Source organism: Saccopteryx bilineata, chromosome X (genome assembly GCF_036850765.1).
Source record: "Saccopteryx bilineata isolate mSacBil1 chromosome X, mSacBil1_pri_phased_curated, whole genome shotgun sequence".
In the NCBI taxonomy this organism is placed as follows: Eukaryota; Metazoa; Chordata; class Mammalia; order Chiroptera; family Emballonuridae; genus Saccopteryx; species Saccopteryx bilineata.
In genome coordinates this window covers 134,013,964-134,035,245 of record NC_089502.1, presented here as the reverse complement: position 1 = coordinate 134,035,245, position 21,282 = coordinate 134,013,964, and the positions used below count along the sequence as shown (strand labels likewise).

The 21,282-nt window shown below is 42.1% G+C and overlaps 1 protein-coding gene and 1 non-coding gene across 3 annotated transcripts in view; one reads left to right on the top strand and one right to left on the bottom strand.

The window, feature by feature from the left end:
* The window catches only part of RAI2 (retinoic acid induced 2), a 72,130-nt gene that overhangs the window by 35,963 nt on the left and 14,885 nt on the right, over nucleotides 1–21,282 (bottom strand). The gene's annotated exons all lie outside the window — the stretch shown is intronic.
* Nucleotides 10,405–10,595, top strand: LOC136317906 (U2 spliceosomal RNA). The gene has a single exon (XR_010727915.1). It is a non-coding gene; the product is annotated as a U2 spliceosomal RNA (small nuclear RNA).

The following is a 21,282-nucleotide window of genomic DNA, read 5'->3' as shown; positions in this document are numbered from 1 at the left end:
TACAGCACTGTGTACCAAGGACAGGCAGGGTAGAGAACAGTGTGGAACGAGGGTAGAAAAGAAAGTTGGGAACCATAGGTAGTGAAGTCTCCCACACTTTATATGCCTGAGGGAAGGTTGCGAGGGAAACTGTGGGGGTTTCACCAGCACTTTCTACCGTGCCCTCCCCCTGCAGATCTCTTTTCTTTTCCTATATCTACTATAGGCCTAGGCCAGTGTTTCTCAACATGGTGCCCTTCTGTCCCAGCTGCCAAGGGGACATTTGGCCATGTCTGGGAATATATTTTGTTGTAACAACTTGTAGATGGCAGTTCTACTGGTATCTGGTGAGTGAAAGCAACGAATGCTGGTCAACGTCTTGCAGTGCACAGGACAGTCACCACGAAAGTGAATGATCTGGTCCCAAATGTCAATAGTATTGAGTAAGTACCACTGCCTTTCAGAAAATTAATGAAAATGGCAGTAAGGATGGTAAAAGAAGGCCCATCTGGAAATTCCTGAAAAATGCCAGGCTAGGTCTTGATTTACTTCTACCAAATATGAAGGGTGGAAAACTTCCTGCTTGCCTGCCTCTCTCTGCTGTCTTCTGACACCACAGCCGCCCCTCCTGCTGAGAAGCTAAGAGCAGCCCTTGGCCCACATGGCACACAGCAGAGGTTGTTAATACCCACTTCCTTTAGCAGCTTCTTAAGACTCTTGGCTTGGAATTTGGTATTCCTCAAGCCCTTTTTCTTAATTATATTCTAGAGATGAAGGGAAATCTATGTGTATGTAATTCAGAAATGAATGATCCTACCTTTGATTACTACTCTCGAACATGCCAGGCCAGAACAGAACGATGCTGTTCCTTCAACTAGATTATGGAGGTCTCTGTAGAAGCAAGTTGGCATTGATGAGCCAAGGTCTGGCCAAACCAGCTCTCTAAGCTGGACCCCAGAGCAGAGCCCAAGAAAATTTAAAATGCCTTTTATAGATGATAAGAAAAAAAATAACCCAGGGATCAGACTTAGGGAAGAAGAGAGCGGAGCAATGATATGATAGATTCTGGAGGCCTCAGCCCTCTGACCTGGGATCATCACTTCACCTTTCCCACTTGTGAAGTGAGGTTCGCAACATTCCCATAAAGATGTTGTCAGTGTTAGTGGGGGGTGATACAAAAGGGCCTCGCACTGTATGTGAATAAGAGTAGAGCCTTGTCAAATGTTTTATTTGCTCACTTGATATTCATCCTTTTATTCTCTTATCACTATTTATCATTTAAATACCAGGATCCAAAAGGGATCCAAAAGCTATTTATGTCTCCAACCCACCAACTCAGGAGCAGTCAGACAATCTGAGCAGTCAGTAGAATAATAACAAACAAAAGTAAAACTTGAGAAATATCGCATGTGACCTGATTTGAAGACATTTGAGGGAATCATATAGTTGACTGGATTTTAAAATTGGGCTTCAGCTAATTAATAAATGTATAATCTAGAGTCCAGGGCATTTGCCAAGATGTTATTTCATGGCCATCCATGTGGCAAAAATTGTCTGGGAGGGTATGGTATGAACAAGATCCAATTCAGAGAAATAGACTAGGCCAGCAGTTCTCAAAGTGGGTTAATCATCAAAATCCTCTAGACCAGTGGTCCCCAATCCCCAGGCCGCAGACCGGTACCAGTCCGTGGGCCATTTGGTACTGGTCCACAGAGAAAGAATAAATAACTTACATTATTTCCGTTTTATTTATATTTAAGTCTGAACGATGTTTTACTTTTTAAAAATGACCAGATTCCCTCTGTTACATCCATCTAAGACTCACTCTTGATGCTTGTCTCGGTCACGTGATATATTTATCTGTCTCACCCTAAAGGCCGGTCCATGAAAATATTTTCTGACATTAAACTGGTCCATGGCCCAAAAAAGGTTGGGGACCACTACTCTAGACGAGCTTTCTGAGCATGCAGAGAGTTCTGTTGAACCCCCTAAAAGCCTGACCCAATACATTTGATGAGGTCCAGGACCCTGCAGGTTCAGAACTCTCCCCCAACTGATTCTAAGGTCAGCCAGATTGATTTAGGAACCTCTTGATGAGGTTTCTAAGTTGCATAGAGCAATTTACCATGTACCAGACACTAAACCATGATCCTTAAATCGCTTCCAAAATCCTTAACCAAGATATTTCCCAAGTATTGTTTGAAGCTGCCTTTGCTTTTACATCTAAGAGAAAGTTTTTAGATGTAGGATTTGTTTTCCTCTCAGCAAGATCCTCTACATCACTACTACCAATTAAGCAAGTTCATTTAAAAGCTTTCAATCCATACTTGTAAAAATCCCCTGCCCCCGCTCATCCAATTTTATGTCTAAACATTGCAGTGGATGGCTGTACAGTTCCATTTGTGAATTCCACTCTTGTGAATGTATTTCCAAAATTGTTTCATAATTTCTTTGTCTGGGAAAGCCAGGACTGCTGGTTTTAATAAGACCATGGTTTAAACACAGTTATCCAGGTCACTGAGATTTCATGACTTCCCAGAACACAGACAGCACACAGCACCGAGAGTACCTTCGCCATTTTTATTTTTATTTTTTATTGAATTTATTGGGTTGACTTTGGTTAATAAAATTATATGGGTTTCAGGTGTACAATTCTATAATAAATCATCTGTATATTGTACTGTGTGTTCACCACTCTAAGTTAAGTCTCTTTCCATCACCATTTATCCCCCCTCTACTCTCTCCTACCTCCCCAACCCTCCCTTTTCTTCTGGTAATTACCACACTGTTTTCTGCGTCTATGAGGTGTTTTTTGTGTTTTTGGTTTGTGTGTGTGTGCTTAATCCCTTCACTTTACCTTCTCTTTTTAAAACAAAGACTGCCCAAAAGCAACTCCACCCTTTCCTCTTACAAAAGGACCCTCTCCCCACTCCCTTCTCCTAAAGTTTTCTTTAGAAAGTGTAACCGGGCTTAAAAGAATGAAAACTGAGGTCAGACCAAGTGAAAAGCAAATCCTGCCCTCAGATTAAAACTCATCAACATCACAAAGTAATTCACAACAGTGGCTGGCACCCAGTAGGTACTCTATCACTATCTGAATAAATTCAAATTATTTGATAGAAGTCTCCATTTATGAAAGCCCAAACAAGAAATCTCTGAACAACTGAGACATTCCATAGCCATAGCATTCACATCTGAGAATGTATTCTATTACGTAATCAACAAAGTAAAATAGAACTTTATTTTTAGCTACTGAACTTCACAGGGAAGATCCCAGTCCTATTTAAACTTCGCTTTCATCCCTAACCTTTAAATGACACTCACATGATTTGCTTTTCTAATTTGTATTTTTAAAGAGAAGACTCAAAGATGGCCTTCAGCATATTTAAAACAATACAAAACAACACAAGAAATAAAGCAGATGGCAAAAAATCATAAATCAGGACTAGCGTGCTGAACAAGCTACAAAGGCAGGCATCGTCAAACAGTAAAAGGGAAGAGGTACTTCGTTCCTCATGGCTAAGTCTCTGTTATTGCTTCTTTGGAAACGAGAGCTCATAGGTCATCTAGGGGAGGATGTGATCATCCTTCCTTAACCTTTCACAATCTAGACTGGGAAGAGCTACATAAATGGGAAACCCACAGGGTCAGCACTCCAAGCAGGTGGGCTGTGTGTTTCTTCCCATGTGATAAAAAAAAGAATGGTTTGAAAGCTTCTTACTTATTTTCAATTACAGTTGACATTTTATTATTATTATTATTATTATTATTATTATTATTATTTAATGAGAGACAGAGACAGACAGGAAGGGAGAGAGATGAGAAGCATCAACTCATAGTTGCAACACTTTAGTTGTTCATTGATTGCTTCTCCTATGTGCCTTGACTGGGGGGCTCCAGCCAAGCCAGTGACCTCTTGTTCAAGCCAGTGACATTGGGCTCAAGCCAGCAGCCTTGGGCTCAAGCCATCATGTTGATGATCCTGTGCTCAAGCCAGCAACCCTGCACTCAAGCCAGCAACCTCAGGGTTTTGAACCTGGGTCCTCAGCTCCCAGGTCAATGCTCTATCCACTGCACCACCACTGGTCAGGCTCAATATTATTTTGTATTAGATTCAGATATGCAGCATAGTGGTTAGACAATCATATACTTTATAGAAAGTGATTCCCCAAAGTCATCTCTGTTTTAATTGTACAATGGTACAAGTAGGGAAAGAAGACGAAACAAAACAAATAAGAAAACTCTAACCCAATGTATGTGCACTCTTTGTAACATATAATAAAAACTCTTCTATAGAAAAATCTTCCATCTCTATCTTTTCTACAGGCATCAGCAAAAGGACACCTCTTACAGAAACACCATTAACACCTTCTTTGGTTGAGGAATACAGTCATGGCCATATAAAAATATATGTTGGTTAACCATAGACCATCTGTATGAAATAGTCCCATAAGATTATAATGAAGCTTACAAATTCCTATTGCCTATTCACATCATAACACAACACATTGCACAAATATTTAACATTGTATTACAACTGCCTACAGTATTTAGTAGAGTAACATTCTATACAGGTTTGTAGCCTAGGAACAATAGGCTGTATCACATAGCCTAGGTGTGTAGTAGGTTATATGTCATCTTGGTTTGTGTAGGTACACTCTACGATGTTCACACAATGATGAGATCACCCAATGATACATTTCTCAGTATGTATACTTGTTGTTAAGCAGCATGTGACTGTACAAGAAAGAGACTCTAAAATTCAAGACCCATACTACTTTGACACTGAACTAAATGTTTGGACTATCCCATGGAGATAAGGGCCTTAGTTTGGGGGGATTTGTTTTGTTTTGTTGGATATATGTGATGGCTGGGTGGAAAGTAAAATAGATATCTGTGGAATGAATAAATGAATGAGTGAATGAAATGCATGGGCTAGCCTTTCATATTTTACAACAGCTGCCATATATCTCTAATGTATTAAAAGGGATTTTCTTCTAACCAACAATAACCGGGCCTCTTAGGCAAGAATAAATAGGTATTATTTATTTATTTTATCTTTTAAAATTGAGTTTATTGGGGTGACATCAATTAATAAAATTATATAAGTTTCAGGCATGCATCATCTGTATACTGTATTGTGTGTTCACCCCCCCAGTCAAGTCTCCTTCCACCACTGCAAAAAGGAGACATTACCATCGTTACTTCCAGCTACTTTAGCAGTGTATGTTGTTCTGTTGTAACACAACAGAGAATCTGGCACTAACCTTTTGCTCCTTGAGTCCTGTTTACAAACATACTGCATTATTAACCCCAGTATATCAGCTCTGCCTCCCCCACTACATTTTATCTACATGACCCATGAAGATGGAGAAGGCTTGCCAGGGCATGCATATCAACGTGCATTCGTGGACACAGACAACTCCAAGATCTCCTACTCACCCCACAACTGGCTGCGCCACATAATAGATGTCCTCCGAGTGGCAGGCACAACGGGGGTCTACGCAGCACAAAGGATTATACCAGTAAACCTAAATCGGCCTACTTGCTTATCATCCCCATGCCTACCCTTTGTTCCATAGCCATTTTCAATGATTTGCCGAAAATTGCTTTTCTGAACAGCTCTAGAACTTTGTGGCTATGTTGAGATAAAAGAACAGGTAGGCATTATTTCCCCACCTGCTTCATAGCTTCTGGTATTTTCCTAGTTAAAGCGCTCATTACCTTATCCCTATCAAAGCAAGTGTTGCACTGGACTGTAATCCAGTCCATTTTAAACTCCACCTTTCTCTCTAATAGGAAATATTCTGGAAGAGGGGAGGGATCACGTGTGCCTTGTTGATTACACCTTTATCCCCAAAGCTTGCGAGGTGCATGGTGTGTAGGAAGTTCAATAATATTTGTTAACTGAAAAGTCCCTCTTCTAGGCTGACTAACCATCTAGGACTTGGAGGGGAGTAAGTGGGAGACTTTCTAGGACCTCAAACTTTCCATGCTTAACTGGCAACAGTCTCAGGCAAAGCAGGATGGTTAATGGCTTATACTCTGCAGACTCACCCCTCCCAGGAGTTCCCAATCATGGGACACTTATACATACAGCTGCTTGCCTTACACATCAGCTGGAGGAAGGGAGCAGCCTTCTAAGATGACAATCCTTTGTGCCCTGTTTCTGCCTAATGAAAAATGCCTACCCCAGTGGTACTGCCTGGTCAACTTCATTATAAGAGATAATAGTTTCTTTATTTCCCAGATTCAGAAAATGGAAAGGTGTTAGAATGATCAGGAACGATGCGCTAATTTAAGCTGCATCTCTGCATCTACCCAAAGGTGGGCGTGGTGCTACAAACACAGGTGCTGCAAATGAGAAACAGCTCCTCCCACAGTTGCCTTCAAGCTGCTCTTAGGCCCACCTTCCAATCAGTTTGCTAAGCTATCAAGATATGACTGGCCAAGGTACTGCTCACCTCCCTTTCTCTACCTCAGAGTTAAGGGAGGTGAGGCCCACAACTCTTGGGGGGTTGTGATAAGAGAACATGGAGCTGGCCTGATTCTTAGGGGAAAGATAACCTAGGACAATTCTTGACTTCAGGATACAGCACCCTTGCTTATGCGATGGTGAGTGGACTTGGCCACCAGTTTGGAACAAGTTCACCCGGGGGGTTTACCATTCCTGCTTATTCTTAAATGCTCTTCTATAGGCTATCTAGAAATGTACATTAAATCTAAAGGCAAAGGGGAACTGGAAATGTCCATCAATAATACATACATCGTGGTTATATTCTCATAATGAAATATTACAGAGCAATAACAGAGGATGAATTAGTGAGAGATGCAACAACCTCAATGAATTTCACACTGGTGAAAGAAAACAGAGATCACAGGACTTTATATGAAGTTCAAAAACATGCAATGAGGTCCTGATCTAGTAGCTCCATTGGTTAGAGTGCTGTTTGATACGCCAGGGTTGCGGGGTTGATCTCTGGTCAGGGCACATACAAGAAGCAACCAATGAATGCATAAATAAGTGGAACAACAAATTGATGTTTCTCTCTCTTTCAGCAATCAATTAAAAATAAATACAGATGACAATTTTCAAAAACTCTTAGAAGTCAGGGCAGGAGAGGGATACTATACTGACTGGGAAGTGAACTCTTTACAGGGGGTGGGGAATGGTCTATATGTATATTTGGATAGTGGTTACATGAATTATACAATGGCAAACATTTATTAAATTGTACCTTTGGCTTTCCCTCCTGGGAGCACGCCCTTGCCTTTCCCTTCCCTCTCATCTGTCACCCACGTATATTACTTTTTTTTTTTGTATTTTTCTGAAGCTGGAAACGGGGAGAGACAGACAGACTCCCGCATGCGCCCGACCGGGATCCACCCGGCACGCCCACCAGGGGCGACGCTCTGCCCACCAGGGGGCGATGCTCTGCCCCTCCGGGGCGTCGCTTTGCCGCGACCGAGCCACTCTAGCACCTGGGGCAGAGGCCAAGGAGCCATCCCCAGCGCCCGGGCCATCTTTGCTCAAATGGAGCCTTGGCTGCGGGAGGGGAAGAGAGAGACAGAGAGGAAGGAGAGGGGGGAGTGGAGAAGCAGATGGGCGCTTCTCCTGTATGCCCTGGCCGGGAATCGAACCCGGGACTTCTGCATGCCAGGCCGACGCTCTACCACTGAGCCAACCGGCCAGGGCTCCACATATATTACCTTTGCCCCTCTCTCTCCTAAGCTCCGAGGGCCCTTCTTTTGCCTCTGTAACTTGTTTCCTGTGCCCATTTCTTCTAGCTCTGTCACTTTCTAAAGAAATTTTCTCTTATAACTTGAAATAAAAGGTGTACATTTAAGGTAAGCTCACTTAATGTACTTTATATGTCAATTAAAGAAACTAAAATGAAACCAAACAACAAAAATATTAAAGCAATGGAGGAGATACTCAATGACATCTAATCCAGCAAGCCCTATCATTTAACCCCTGGGAAGCTTTCTTACCTCCTCTGTAAGTACATTCTTCTAGTTACCTACTTCGACTGTCAAATTAAATTAGATGAAACAGAGTGGGGTGGTTGATCAATCTCATTTGTTAAATGTATGCTCGGCAAAGGCAACACTGTCAATCTCAATGAAATTAGGGTTTGTCAAACTAAGGATCTGACTCTTTTCTTTTTTTTTAATAAAAGACAGCTTTCTGCATTTAGGACTCACTCTCAAATATCTCTCTAGCAGCTGTATCAGCCTATTAGTCAAGGGCAGGCATCCAGCCAGCTGTTTGCTGAATTTGACTTCCCTATATATGATTATTTCAAAGGTTGTGTATATGTTAATTTACTACCTGGTTGTTATTTAAGAGGATTTTATTACATCACTTTATGTTGATTTATTCTTTCTCCTCCTCTAGGAAATTCTGGATGCTAAAGCAGCCAATGGCAGGGTAGCTCTGGGTGAGTAGGAGACTTCAAAGAAACCACTGTTGTCATTTTTCAAATTAAAAAATGAATACACGGTGGCAATATGTTTTGATTGGACAGGATTATGATTGCCATTGTCTGGAGCTAGAAGAAAGAAGTGGCTTAAACAAAAATTGTTCATGTGAAAAATAAAAAAAAAGGAGAGAAAGCAAGTAAGAGAGACACCCACAGCATGCCCTATCTAAATTACTTGACAGTAACAATATCCAGTTGGTGAATTTCACAACATTTAGGTCTTAATAATTTGATTCAGTTTACTTTTTTCCTGGGGCAGCCTAAAGGCTTAACTATTTTATTATAAGGCTCTGCAGTTTCATTTGCTTTGGGTTCTATGGGACCGACAGCATCCTAAAGCTGGAATAATATGGGAAGAGCCTGAAACACCTAGAGGAGAAAGAAGGAAGTTGCAAAAAGGCACGGTTAGACAGGCGAGATGGCCCAGCCAAGGCAGCTGTAGCAGGGGAGGGGGGAGTCCTCTGAGGGAGGCTATTCCATAGGAGTAGTTACAGACAAGGACTGGCGCTGCTTCAGGGAGGAGAGTGGTGACAGGAAAGGGAAATGGCAGAGAACCATAGCAGAGGAGACCTGGGGGGATTCAGCCCTGATAAAAGCACTTCTTGGCCTTCAAAGGGACACTTCAGTGCCTCCTTTACTTTTCTCCAGCATAAGTGTGAGGCTTCACCCACAGGTGCTCCTGTAGGAGAAAAGAGTGACTCACACTCCAAACTGTCAGTGAGTGATCACCACTGTTCTGCTCAAATGTCACATCCAGGCACCCTCTTGCTGCCACTCAGAAATCTGTAAGTGGCATAGTGGAGTCAGGTACTTCCCTGACCTACTTTTGTCAGAGAGGGGAGGCTTCTAATTCTGCAATCAGTGAAACAGCAAAACAATTAGAAACTGTTTGGTGCTGTGCCAGATCAACCCAGGCAAATACAGCCCTGGGGAAAGGTTAATAGAATGTAACTTAAACAGTTTGCATGTCTCTAAATATGTGGATGACGGTGAGAAAAAGACAATAGGGGATCCTTTGGAACCCAGAACACATCTTCCTCCTCCATCAGCCCAACCCTTGGAGAGTGAGTTTATCTGGCCCTCAAATGCCCCCCTCCCCCTACACACGCCCTTGCTGCTTGCTCTCACTGCGTTCTCCCACAGATGAACTGTTACCGTATCTGCAATGTGACACCCTACTTTCCCTAATGCATCCAGATCACCCCAGCCCCAAGGAGATAGGTTTGTGCGTTTATTCCTGCAGAACCTCAAACTCAAACTCAAGTCACCCTATGTTATATGGCATTATAGTTCTCAGTGGTCACCAAACTCCACTTTCCTCCTTTTTTCCCTTTCTTATGTTATGTGGAAAAATACCCTTCCAAGAAAAGATTAGAAAGAAACTGGACAAACTGCTTTGTGCATTAGGATTTTTCTCCCCAAAAGGATTCATCTTAGAATTCTTTTAAAAATGTTCACAACTACATTACAACTGCATTTTTGGAAATAAAAAAAGAGAGAGAAGAAAAGAAAAGAAAATTTCATTCAGGTATCTTAGGACCTCAACAAATAAAAACTATTTGATTTTATTGTTTTGTCTATTGATTGATTGTGGAGAAAGGAAGTGAGAGAGAGGCAGAGACATGGGTTGTTCCACTTATTTATGTATTCATTGGATTCCTGTATGTGCCCTGACCAGAGATCGAACCCACAACCTTGGTATATCAGGACAATGCTCTAACCAACTGAGCTATCCAGCCAGGGCCTGTTGTTTTATTTTTTAAGGATACAACATATCATGGCAGAGATATAATTTGTTTTTTTCCTTTTTGCTCTGGAGTTTATAATAAGTCATTTTTGGGGGACTTCAGAAGGGCTTGGAATCCCCTTAAAATTTAACGCCCAGCCCCATTCCACGTCCTCACCTGCATATCAGTGAGTGTTTGAAATGATTCCATTGAGTATCACTTCTCGGCCTTTTGGCTAAGATCACGTGTAGTATCTATTCTTCTCAGTTTAGATGATCCCACTTACCCACACCTTTCTGCAGTGTTACATCTACCCTGCACAGTATGGAGAGCGATACTGACAGGCTGGGAGCAATGGGATGAAGGCTCTCTGCCTTCACTGCAGCTTGAAAATTAAATACTATTTATTACTGTTCTCCCTTGGGTCAGCCACTCATCTCAAACTTTTCCACAGCCAAGAATCCTGGAGGCAGCTTGGCTGAAGCCCTAGGTGAGGCAAATGGTGCCATAAAATTTGCAAAATTCTCAGACAAAATTAATGTGCTAGAGAACATTTTTTAAATTTCATGTTTCAATTACAGTTTACATTCAAGACTACTTGATTAGTTTCAGGTGTACAGCATAGTGGTTAGACCATCATCTACTTTACAGAGTGATCACCCTGATAAGTCTAGTGCCCACCGGACACCGTACGTAATTACAATAGTAGAGTCTGTATTCCCTGTGCTCTACTTTATATCCCAGTGACTATTTTTGTAACTACCAATTTGTATTTCTTGATCATTTCACCTTTTACCCCCCTCCCCTATGGCAACTATCAGTCCGTTCTCTGTATTTATGAGCCTGTTGCTGTTTTTGTTTGTCCATTTCTTTTGCTCTTTCCATTCCACCTATAAGTGAAATCATAAGGTATTTCTTTTTCTAGGTCTGACTTATTTCATTTGGCATATACCTTCTAGATGCATCTATAGTGTCCAAATACTATTTTTTCTTTTTTATGGCCAAGTAGTATTCCACTGTATTATGTACCATACCTTTTTTATCTATTGATGGATACTTAGGTTGCTTCCAAATCTCTGCTATTGTAAATAATGCTGCAGTGATCACAGGGGTGCATATATTCTTTTGAATTAGTGTTTTGGGTTTCCCAGAGATCATTTTTTCTTATGGAGGTTCATGGCTTCAATTGGGATTCTCCTCCACCAAAGCCGGCCTTGAGACAAAGACTGAAGTGCAGATAGTTTTGAGGGAGGAGGTCCTAGATTACTCTGGTGTGGGAGTGGGGGATGTGAGTGTGGAAGTGTAGGCAGACCTCCCAAGGTGCTTTAAAGAACAGGTCCCTGTTGTGGGCAGTCACAGATCACTTCCACTGACTTGAGGTGGGGTAGAAGCTCTGATGTTTATCTCCTAACTGTATTTCAACATTGGTTGGGATCTTCCCTGGGGCCACTAACTCCAGCACCTCTTATTTGCCCAACACTGAGCCAAGCATGCTCCCATGCATGGCTAGAAGAGAAGTCTTGTTGTCAAGAGCCACAGGGGGTGGCATTGAGCTCATGAGTAGGTGGAATGCATGACAGGGACATAGGGGTTGACTTCTAGAGTTTCTATAAAGAGAGGATCGAGATTTAGGTGCTGAAGACACCAAATTATCTGAAAGCAACCACTGTGCAGGTGCAGGCCTGGTCATTCCTCATCATTCTCTGAACAGGCCAGATTTTCCCCAAGGTCTGAGCTCCCTCAAAGTAAATCGGGCATCTTATGCAGTTTTCTGAACCCAGACAGTACAGGAACTTCCAATGAGAAAATCTTGAAATTGGAGCCCAAATCACAGCTCATAGACTATAGCAGCCAGCAGCCCTTCCAAAGGCCCCAGTATACCCCCAAGGAGCAAGTTTTACATTGGGAAACCTGGCTCCATAAATATTGTGATCTTCATAGATGATGCCCATTTCGCAGCAGAGCTCTAAGTCCCAGAGAGCCTGCCACTCACCCACATGTGATGCCCTCTTTTCCCAAAGGCAGAGAAGAAGTCAGATTCAAGACAAACCGCATGGAAGTCAACTGCTTCATTCTTCTTGGGAAACTTGCTGGAGTAAGTTGGTGGCTTGTTATTGTTGTTTGATTTTTGCAAGCTCTATCTTTGTCAAATGCTATGACAGGCTACACTGAGACAGCTCTACATATGGCCACCAAAAGACATGTTCAAGAATGTTCGTAGCAGCTTTATATGCAATAGCCCCAAACTGGAAACCACCCAGATGTCCGGTAGCAGAACAGATAAACAAACTCAGATACATCCATACAATAAGATACTAAATAAGAGACTACACCGCAATGAGAAGACACGAACTGCTGATACCTGTGGCGACATGAGTGGATCCTAAAAGCACCATGCTAAGTGAAAGCAGCCAGGCACAAAAGACTGTCTACTGTATTATTCCATCTCTATGAAATTCTAGAAGAGACAAAATTAATCTGTGAAGACAGAAGTCAGAATCATGGTTGCCTTTGGGGGATACTGACTGGGAAAGGGCTCAAGGGAGCATTAGGAGTGCTAGAAATGGATCCAATTTTGATCTGAGGGGTACATGGATGCATGTATATACACGGAAAAATTTGTCAGCACTTATGATTTGTGCACTCCATGCACTTACTGCATTGGTATATATACCTCAATAAAAAGGTAAAATAGAATAATATTTTTAAAAGAATATTAAACAAAATAAGATGGCTCTAGAGAACGCTGCCTAGTTCTCTATCTCTGCCAGGTTATGCTATGAAACATAAGTGAATCCTAGAGTTTAGCTTCCTAAAGGAGAAAACAGTCTAGATGGTTTTCTTGGATGAGGCTGGCATTTTTGCCACAATAAAATCCAAACCCTAAAAAGCAAACAAACAAAAACAACAACAACAAAACCCCAGGAAACTCTCTAAGTGAGCAGTGTGTAGCCTTTAGTAGGCCACATGAGTGCCTCAGAAGATTTAACTGGTGCCCCTCAAACATATCCACACACAGTACACTGAAACATTACCACTATGACATACCACATATCCCCACACGGTCACAAACACACAGAGCACTGCACACATTCACTATACACTACACATAAAGATCACACTGACATACAAAACCATATCACGGTGCACACACACACATACACACACAAATAGGAGATGCTCATAACACACACACACACACACAGCAGCCCTTGTCACAGATTCAGCTCTTCGTGCTCCAGCACTGACTCGGTGATCATCTCCCTCCTGCTGCCAACCACAGCCACTGTCATCATCATTATCATCATCGCCATCGTTCCAGTAACATCCCTCATGGACAGGACGTCTCAGAAAGCACACAGCTGTGCCCATAGACAAAGACATCTGCCTAGAGCTGCCTGCTCACCCCGAAAGCTGTCCAGGCACATCAGATTTATGCCTCGTTCTGAGGAGTGAGTGTCCTGCAACCTTCAGCTCAGCCTCAGCAAACACCTTGTGGCAACAGATGTATATCCTCTTCTCCCCTTCTGTTATGGCCTAGTGGCCACTGCCCCTCCTCTGAAAGGAAGTCTTGCTTCACTTCATAGTAAGGGACAGGGTCTTCCCTGCAGCCCCAATCAGCCCTGGCCTTCCAGACAACACTGACCTCATTACGAGGAGGCTGCAGAGAAACCAGCAAACAGAGTGAAGATGCCTCATCACTATTCATCTTTGCATTGAGCTTGGCGCATACCTGCATCATTCTAAAATCCTAGAAACTATTTCTTTCACTGTTCTTCATTATCTTAACTTAAAGAACTAAACCCATCAAGTCCATTTCAATATCTGTTGACCATCTGAACCTTCTATAACAATTGGTTTCCACATGTGGAAGACAGTAAAACATGCCCATCATTGTCCTCACAATTTCTTAGGATTCAACCAAAGATTGAGAACAATCTAAATGACAACCAAGGGGGAACTGGTTAATTATTGCAGATCATTATATAGTCATTGCAAAAGATGACACAGATTGGTATGTCCTAACATGGAAATAATGTCCAGAGATTAAGGGGAAAAATAAGTAAAAATAATCATGTCACAGGAGAGAATACAGATTTTGTATACACAAAGTGAACTAACTTTTGTTGAGTGTGTGTGTATATGTTAAGAACTTAAAGAAGAAACCCAAGCTTGGACCAGTCTTCTCTAAGATTACACAGGATTGTTCCTTTGTTTTGGATGTCTATAATGTTTTCATTTTTTAATGTGTGTTACTTTTTCCAATCAGAAAAACAAGATGAGAGACTAAAATGTCTTTTTCTTTTTTACAATACATTTTCAAAGATTTTCGTTATTGATTTTAGAAATATAATAGAAAGAGAGAAAGGTGGGAGGGAGGAGCGGGAAGCATCAACTCAGAACAGTTGCTTCTCGTATGTGCCTTGACCAGGCAAGCCTGGGGTATTGAACTATCGGCCTCAGAATTCCAGGTCAAACCCCTAACCACTGTGCCACCACAGGTCAGGCACAAAGATGTCTTTTTCTAAGGGCACACCACTGGCTACCCACCCATTCTTTATAACCCTTGGAGTAGTGAGTTTTTTTCATGCTCACTGACCCCTGGGAGTAAGTTCTTTTTCAAAAAATGAAATTAGTTCCAGTTAGTTTTATTACTTTAAAATCATGTTTGTTTGATAGCCAATTTATGGAAACAAGAGGAACATACACTTGCCTTTTTTTTTTACACATTTTTAAAATACATCGATCGTTCTCTGGATGGTCAGGAGGCATGAGGATGTACATGAATGTTCGTACTATTCAAAGGGTTAAAGTCATGGGTTAAAGATACTCAAAGGTAGATGGATCTTGAAGCCAGGCAGACCTAGATGAATAGTGGGTCCAGCATTTTCCAGCTGTGAGCCCTGGGATTGTGACTTTGCCTCATTAAACCTTCCTTTCCTCCATCATCAACAAGCATCACTGACAACCTACTCAATACCACCCTCTGTGCTAACCCTGGGGATCATCTTAGTGGACAAAGTACTCACTCCCTTCCCACTTGGAGTTGTATCTACAGCTATAAAATGAGGGTAACTTTGCAGGCCAACTGAAAGGATTATTAACCTAAATGAGTCCTGGCACACAAAAGGCCTTCAGAAACCATCAGCCACTTTTTTAAAACACCTGAGGAGTATAACTTAGGTAAGACAGGCTGCCTAAGAAATCACACTTGTAATGGCTCACTAATGGAAGCTTATTTCTTGTTTATCTAACAGTCTAGGGTGGGGTCCAGACTAGGTACTTCTGTTTCATGCAATAATCCTCCCAGGTCAGAGGAGGCTCTGCCATCTTCCAAGGTTAAACTGGGACTCTCTCCATCCCAGAGAGCCAGTGGATGAAAAAAGAGCATGGAGGAAAACCTGGAAATCTCTTATGATTGGGTCAGAGGTGCATGCATCATTTCTACTCATATCTTATTGGTCAGAACTCAGCTACACGAATTGCAAGGGAAGCTGGGAAATGTAGGCTGGCTGGGTGCCTGGGAAGATGAACAAAACAAGTTTGAGGAACTAACCAGCAATTGCTGTCACAGTGAATTAGAGGAAGAAACACACCCCAGTGTCTGTGTGTTTACTTGTGTCCAGTTTGCAAAAAGCCAAAGCTCTGAGTTCTGAAGCTCTTCTTTGTTGAACTTTTAGTTTTCTAGAAGAACTTAACCTCTTTTTTTTATCAAAGTTGTCTTGCCACCATCTGAGATATTGCTAAAAAAAACAGCACCAGTCTCCATCTCTTTCACAAGATTTGATATGCTGTCAAAAATAAATGCCAACTCATCAGATTGTATGTGAAAGAGAAGCCAGCAGACATATATCTCAGACTAAAGTCTGCAGACAGGAACTTTACTTACTGTGCATACACTGTCACACCTAAAGGACCTAATGTGCCAACCAGCGAATCCATGGATTTAATCATGGGAACTAAGAGGAAATACTATTTTTTTTCCTTAAGCGAGTGCTTTGCAGAACCAATACTTATGTGCCTGTCTGTTAGAAGCTTACCTTATAGAGCCAAAGAGCCAGAGATTAAATTCTATAGTTTGGTTTGTTTTTGTCATCCAGAAGATTGCAGAAAGCCCACAGCTGTGGTTGAGATAAGGCAAGAAGTGTCCAACATGATATTATTCATTCATTCATTCATTCATTCAATATATATTCAGTGATTCCTCAATTCCTGGATTCCAGGTTGAAGATACCAAGATGGAAGGCCCATTCACTCTCTAGTGAGGGAGTCGGCGACTGGACATACAGTTACAATGCAAGAAGACACATGCTACAGGGGAAGCATGTGCAATGGTGGTGGAAGTGCAGATTATTAGAAAAGCCACTCGTTCTTATCCATTTCTGATTTTCTTGGCACAGAAGCATAAAACAACTCATCTGAAAGTCTCCTACAATGATTAGATGAACTGAATGGAAATGCAAAGAGAAAGGTTACACTGGTGCCCCTAAGGTTCCTTATATTGTCATTGGAAAGAGCAGTGCAAAATACTAATAGCTACAGATTTTGGACACCTCCTGTGTACTAGGCATCATGCATACTTGTCATTCATCTTGCTAGGCAGGTATCACCACTGTCCATTTTACAGATGGCATTTCTGAGGCCCAGGAAGATTAAGACACTTGCCCCCTTATGTACAATAGTAATCTGCAGTCCTGGAAGTGTGGTTGGTTTGACTCCAAAGGCTGGGCACTTTTCACTGCCACCCTTCACTGCCTCCTCACATGGAAGATCAAGGGAAAGCATATCCTGGCAGACAGCGGTGGGGAACCTATGGCTTAATCAGACTGCTTGGGAGAGGCAGCAAAGGACGGAGGAAAGAGGTGGCCTCAGGAGTCAGTGCTTACGTCTTGGAAGTAACGTGTGAATAGACTCACCATTCATTCATCGATTCAACAATATAAGCAGTGGCTAAGTTCCGGGTGCTGTTCTGGGTGCTGGTGATAGAGCAGTGAACAAGATAGAGAGTGGGGGAAGCAGTAGGAGAGTGGGGACTAAATATACCCCAAATTTTTGTCACACATGAGAGGTAACAAAATAGATACCTATTCATTCTTGATATTGCTAATTAGAGAAACGTATGCTAGAGAATTGAGGGGGAACAATCAATTGAAGCACAAGAAGACATTCAATTGTGGAATATAGTTTCCAAATCTGGAGAAGATAAAGGATAAATGCATAGGAAAAAAGACTCTTAAGGACATAAACCAAACACATTGATAGTGGCGATCTTTGGATGGCAAGGCTAAAAATGATATTCTCTTTTTATTCATTTGTAAATTTTCTAAAATAAGTATGTATTACTTTTATAATCATAATCATAGAGAAATAAAATTTACTAAAATGTTAAAGAAACTAAAGCTCCCAAGAACCTGAATCTTCCTCTCCCGGCATTTGGGCAGTAACTGACAAGCCAGACACGCAGGGTGATGGCTCGCTCTTCTCGTCATGCCGAGTGATATCTTATTTCAACATACTGCCTGATTATCTCAGAAATCACTCACAGGGGTAGCCACAGGAGGAAATATATGCTCATCACTGAGATATTAGGGACTGAATCCTGAAGCTTAATTTTTCATTAGGGCATTGTGCCATTTTTCAATTAAGACAGGTTCAATCTTTTTTTTCTTTCTTCTTTTTTTGAAAAGTGCTGATGTATAAAACCTCATTTCCTTCCTTAGCACAGTGACCTACGAATTTTACTTTTAATTGATTTCCATGTGCTCCTAAGAGTGGCAGAAAAACTGGGCTGATGAGCTGTGTTGCCACAGTCTTCCTGATGCTGGTAAGGAAACACAGCTCTGTGAGAACAATGCTTTGGAAAATCTGTAAAACCCAACGGAACACACCTAACATTTGTATGAAAGGGCAGGCATCACTCACAGAGGCTTTTATAGTGAGAACAGAGCCTGCAAAGCCATCCAGCCCTTCAGCAATGAATGTGCCTGGATGAATGGTCCAGGTCTCATTTAGAAGTGAAGGAAAATTTGTCTATAATTTTTCAATGTAGTGGATGCATTGCATTCTCTTTTTATGGAAAGTATTTTCTGTGTTTTTGAATAGAACAAGATTGCCACCATCCCCTCCTCCACCAACTATCAAAGCTAGAAATGAAAATACCCTCGCTCTAATTAACAGAGTCTGGGAGGGGCTTACGTTTAACATAAGATTCTGTTTCTTACTAGAAATAGTGTTTCAGAAAAAGTAGAAGGAATGATAGAAGGACCACAGGAAACATCTGTGTGTACAATCAGGCCAGCTCAATAGGAATAAATATGCATTATGTATTACGAAGTTCTAAATATTTTTATTAACACAGTTCGTTAACCAAAATCCGAAAAATAAGGTTCTCTAAGAGTCCCCTGTTAAATGCTTTCTTCAGTGTTTTATTTTATTCTTAGGAGAGAAGTAACTCTGAAATCTTATCTTAGATTTTAGCAATGAGTTTCCTATTAAAAGTCATTTCTTTTCCATCTCAGGCTGAACAAAGCTCTGGGCCAAGGGGGTTAGAGAATTTGTTTCATAAAACTGACAGCTTGGCGAGCATTCAATCACTCGGCACTACACAGCCCAGAACAAATAAGTCCTTTTCTGATGCTGCTCCAGACACATTACAGTGTATGTTCCATAGCTTTATTCCTGCATTCATCCTGCTTGCCTCCTGCAGCAACATGGAAAGGGGGCAAAAAGCACATAAAACTACAACAAAACCGAGGAGGAAGTGATATTAACCAATTACGCTTTCATTGGAAGTTGGGAGAAAATGAGCATGTTGGACATGCTGTTTTAGTGGTGGCACCGCCTTCCTTTCCAGAAGGACAATACTTTCAGGGGACTCTCGGCCATTTTGTTGTCCTGTCCTCAATGCTTCCGGACATGTGTCTTTGCAAGAGCCCAAGGCTTTAACGGAGCAGATAAGGCTAGCGTGGTGGCTGCCTTCGGCAGAAGCAGTGCCTAGGACAGGCAACTGGCTTGCAGTCTGGGCATCGTTCTGGGTAGCAGAAAGCAGCTTTCCCCACACCCTGCACCAGCGGAAACTTCCAATTTAACAGGCCTAACTCAGAGCAGCCAGGGAGAGGAAACCCTTACAAAATCTCTGCTTTCCTCCCTAATAATAAAAAAAAATACAAGAAATTTTTTTGGGGGGGATTACTCATACACAAAGCTAAGACTGAAAAATTCTTGTGTGAGACACAACTGATCCATGCTGTTGGAAGATAGTGATTGCTGTTGGTGAGAGCTATGCAGAGGGTGTGGGGAGGGGCTTCAGAGGACTGGTGTGGCCCCTGTCTCCATCGGGATGCTGGTGACATGGGTGTGCTCTTTGTGAATGAGTTTCAAGCTGTCCACTTACTAATACGTGTACTTTTCTGTATGTATGCCAGAATTTGAGACAAAAATCTGAAAAGTCTGTGATACATAATTTCTAGGAGTTCTCCCATCCATATAGCTGGCTTTAAAAATCATTGCCAAAAAAACAATAAACCATATCTGCCCACAGCTTCAACTTTTGACCTATTGAAAGTGTATGTGAAATAGAAAGCCTTTTAAAAATGCTGATACTATTACTTAAGTGTTTATCCACCACGTCCTTTATGCTTGGGAAAGAATATACTGTAGGCAATTCTGCTACCCATTCCTCATAACATGACACAGATGGGCACAGAGAAATGACAAAGCTCATCTGCACTCCTGGACTCATGGCAGGATTTGGAGGTTCTTTCCAAAGACCCAAGTTCCATTTGGGGTCTTTCTTGATCTTTTACTATCACTGTCTGAGTCACATGGCCAGAGGAATCTCATCCTTGCTTTTTTCATCTTCTTCTATTTTTCCCTCTTTTATTTCCCTGCACTGAATTCCTCCTTACTCCTGCTGCTGCATGAGAATGGACTTTTGATGCTTTTTTTCATGTCACTGGTGGCAGATGAGTGTGTCACATTATGCTCTGTTCTCTCTGCATTTCTGCATGTACCTGAAGGTTTGTGCCAAGCCAACACTTCACAGGAAAAATCTGTTTATTTGGCTTGCTATTCAGGACTCTTCTGTCCTACCACTTACAACATGATGTCTGCTTACTTACAGATGTTTATTTTGCAAGAAAAATAGTTGGGGTGGGGTAGGGTGGAGAAGGGAAGCTTTTGAAGACAAAAAATGTATCATTTGGTTTCAAAGATTTATGAATAAAGGCGGGCTAGGGTTAGTTTGCAAATTAAGATTTGAATGGTCTACTGCTACAAATGAGTTTGCATTGTGGGCTATTTCTAGACATGGTTTCAAGGATGTAAGAATGCATTGTGTAAAGAAATGGTTTTTGCTCACTTAAGACTCAGTTTTAAATACTCCCACGTGGTTAAGGACTTGCTGGTCCCAGATGCCAGCAGAACCAAAGAGTTTGTTCAGTCACTTGAAATTCATCTGAAAAGTTATAGGTGACTCCCTCAGCTGAGGAGAGGGCATGGCACAGGTTAGCTTCCGGGAAAGCCGAGTGGAGTTCTCAGGCCCTTATTTCAAGAAAAGCATGCCGTTGGAACCCAGAGAAGTCATCGAAAGGGCTTGGGATATGTTCCTGCTCCCTCCCGTTCTGCTCTGCAGTGGCATCACTGTACTGAGTGCCCAGGCTGCACTGCGTCTCCACTGCTCTGGCCCCGACCAGCCCAGCTGTCCATGCTGGGACACTTCCTCTGGCGGATGGGGCGCCCACCTCATCGCGGTTTGCCCAGCACTGCCCGAGTTTTAAAGCTGAATGAAAGTCCCGCATCTCAGGCCCCCACTCACCCAAACCTAGGCAAACCAGGGCAGTCGGTCCAGCCCAGTGGCAGGCCACCAGCCAAAGCCCTCTCTCCCAGCTGGGCCTAGTCAAGGCCTGAAGCAGCACGATTACCCCTTGACCCCTGCCGCTTACAAATTTGGACCTAGTTAAAGTACGTGAATTTGGAAATGTATTTAAAGCTGCTGATCGAAGGTGTTCCTGGCTGTTAACTGTCAAATTTTCTCTCCCCCCCCCATTTTTCTGGCCCATTCATTGTTTTCATCGCACTCCCTTCAGAAATTG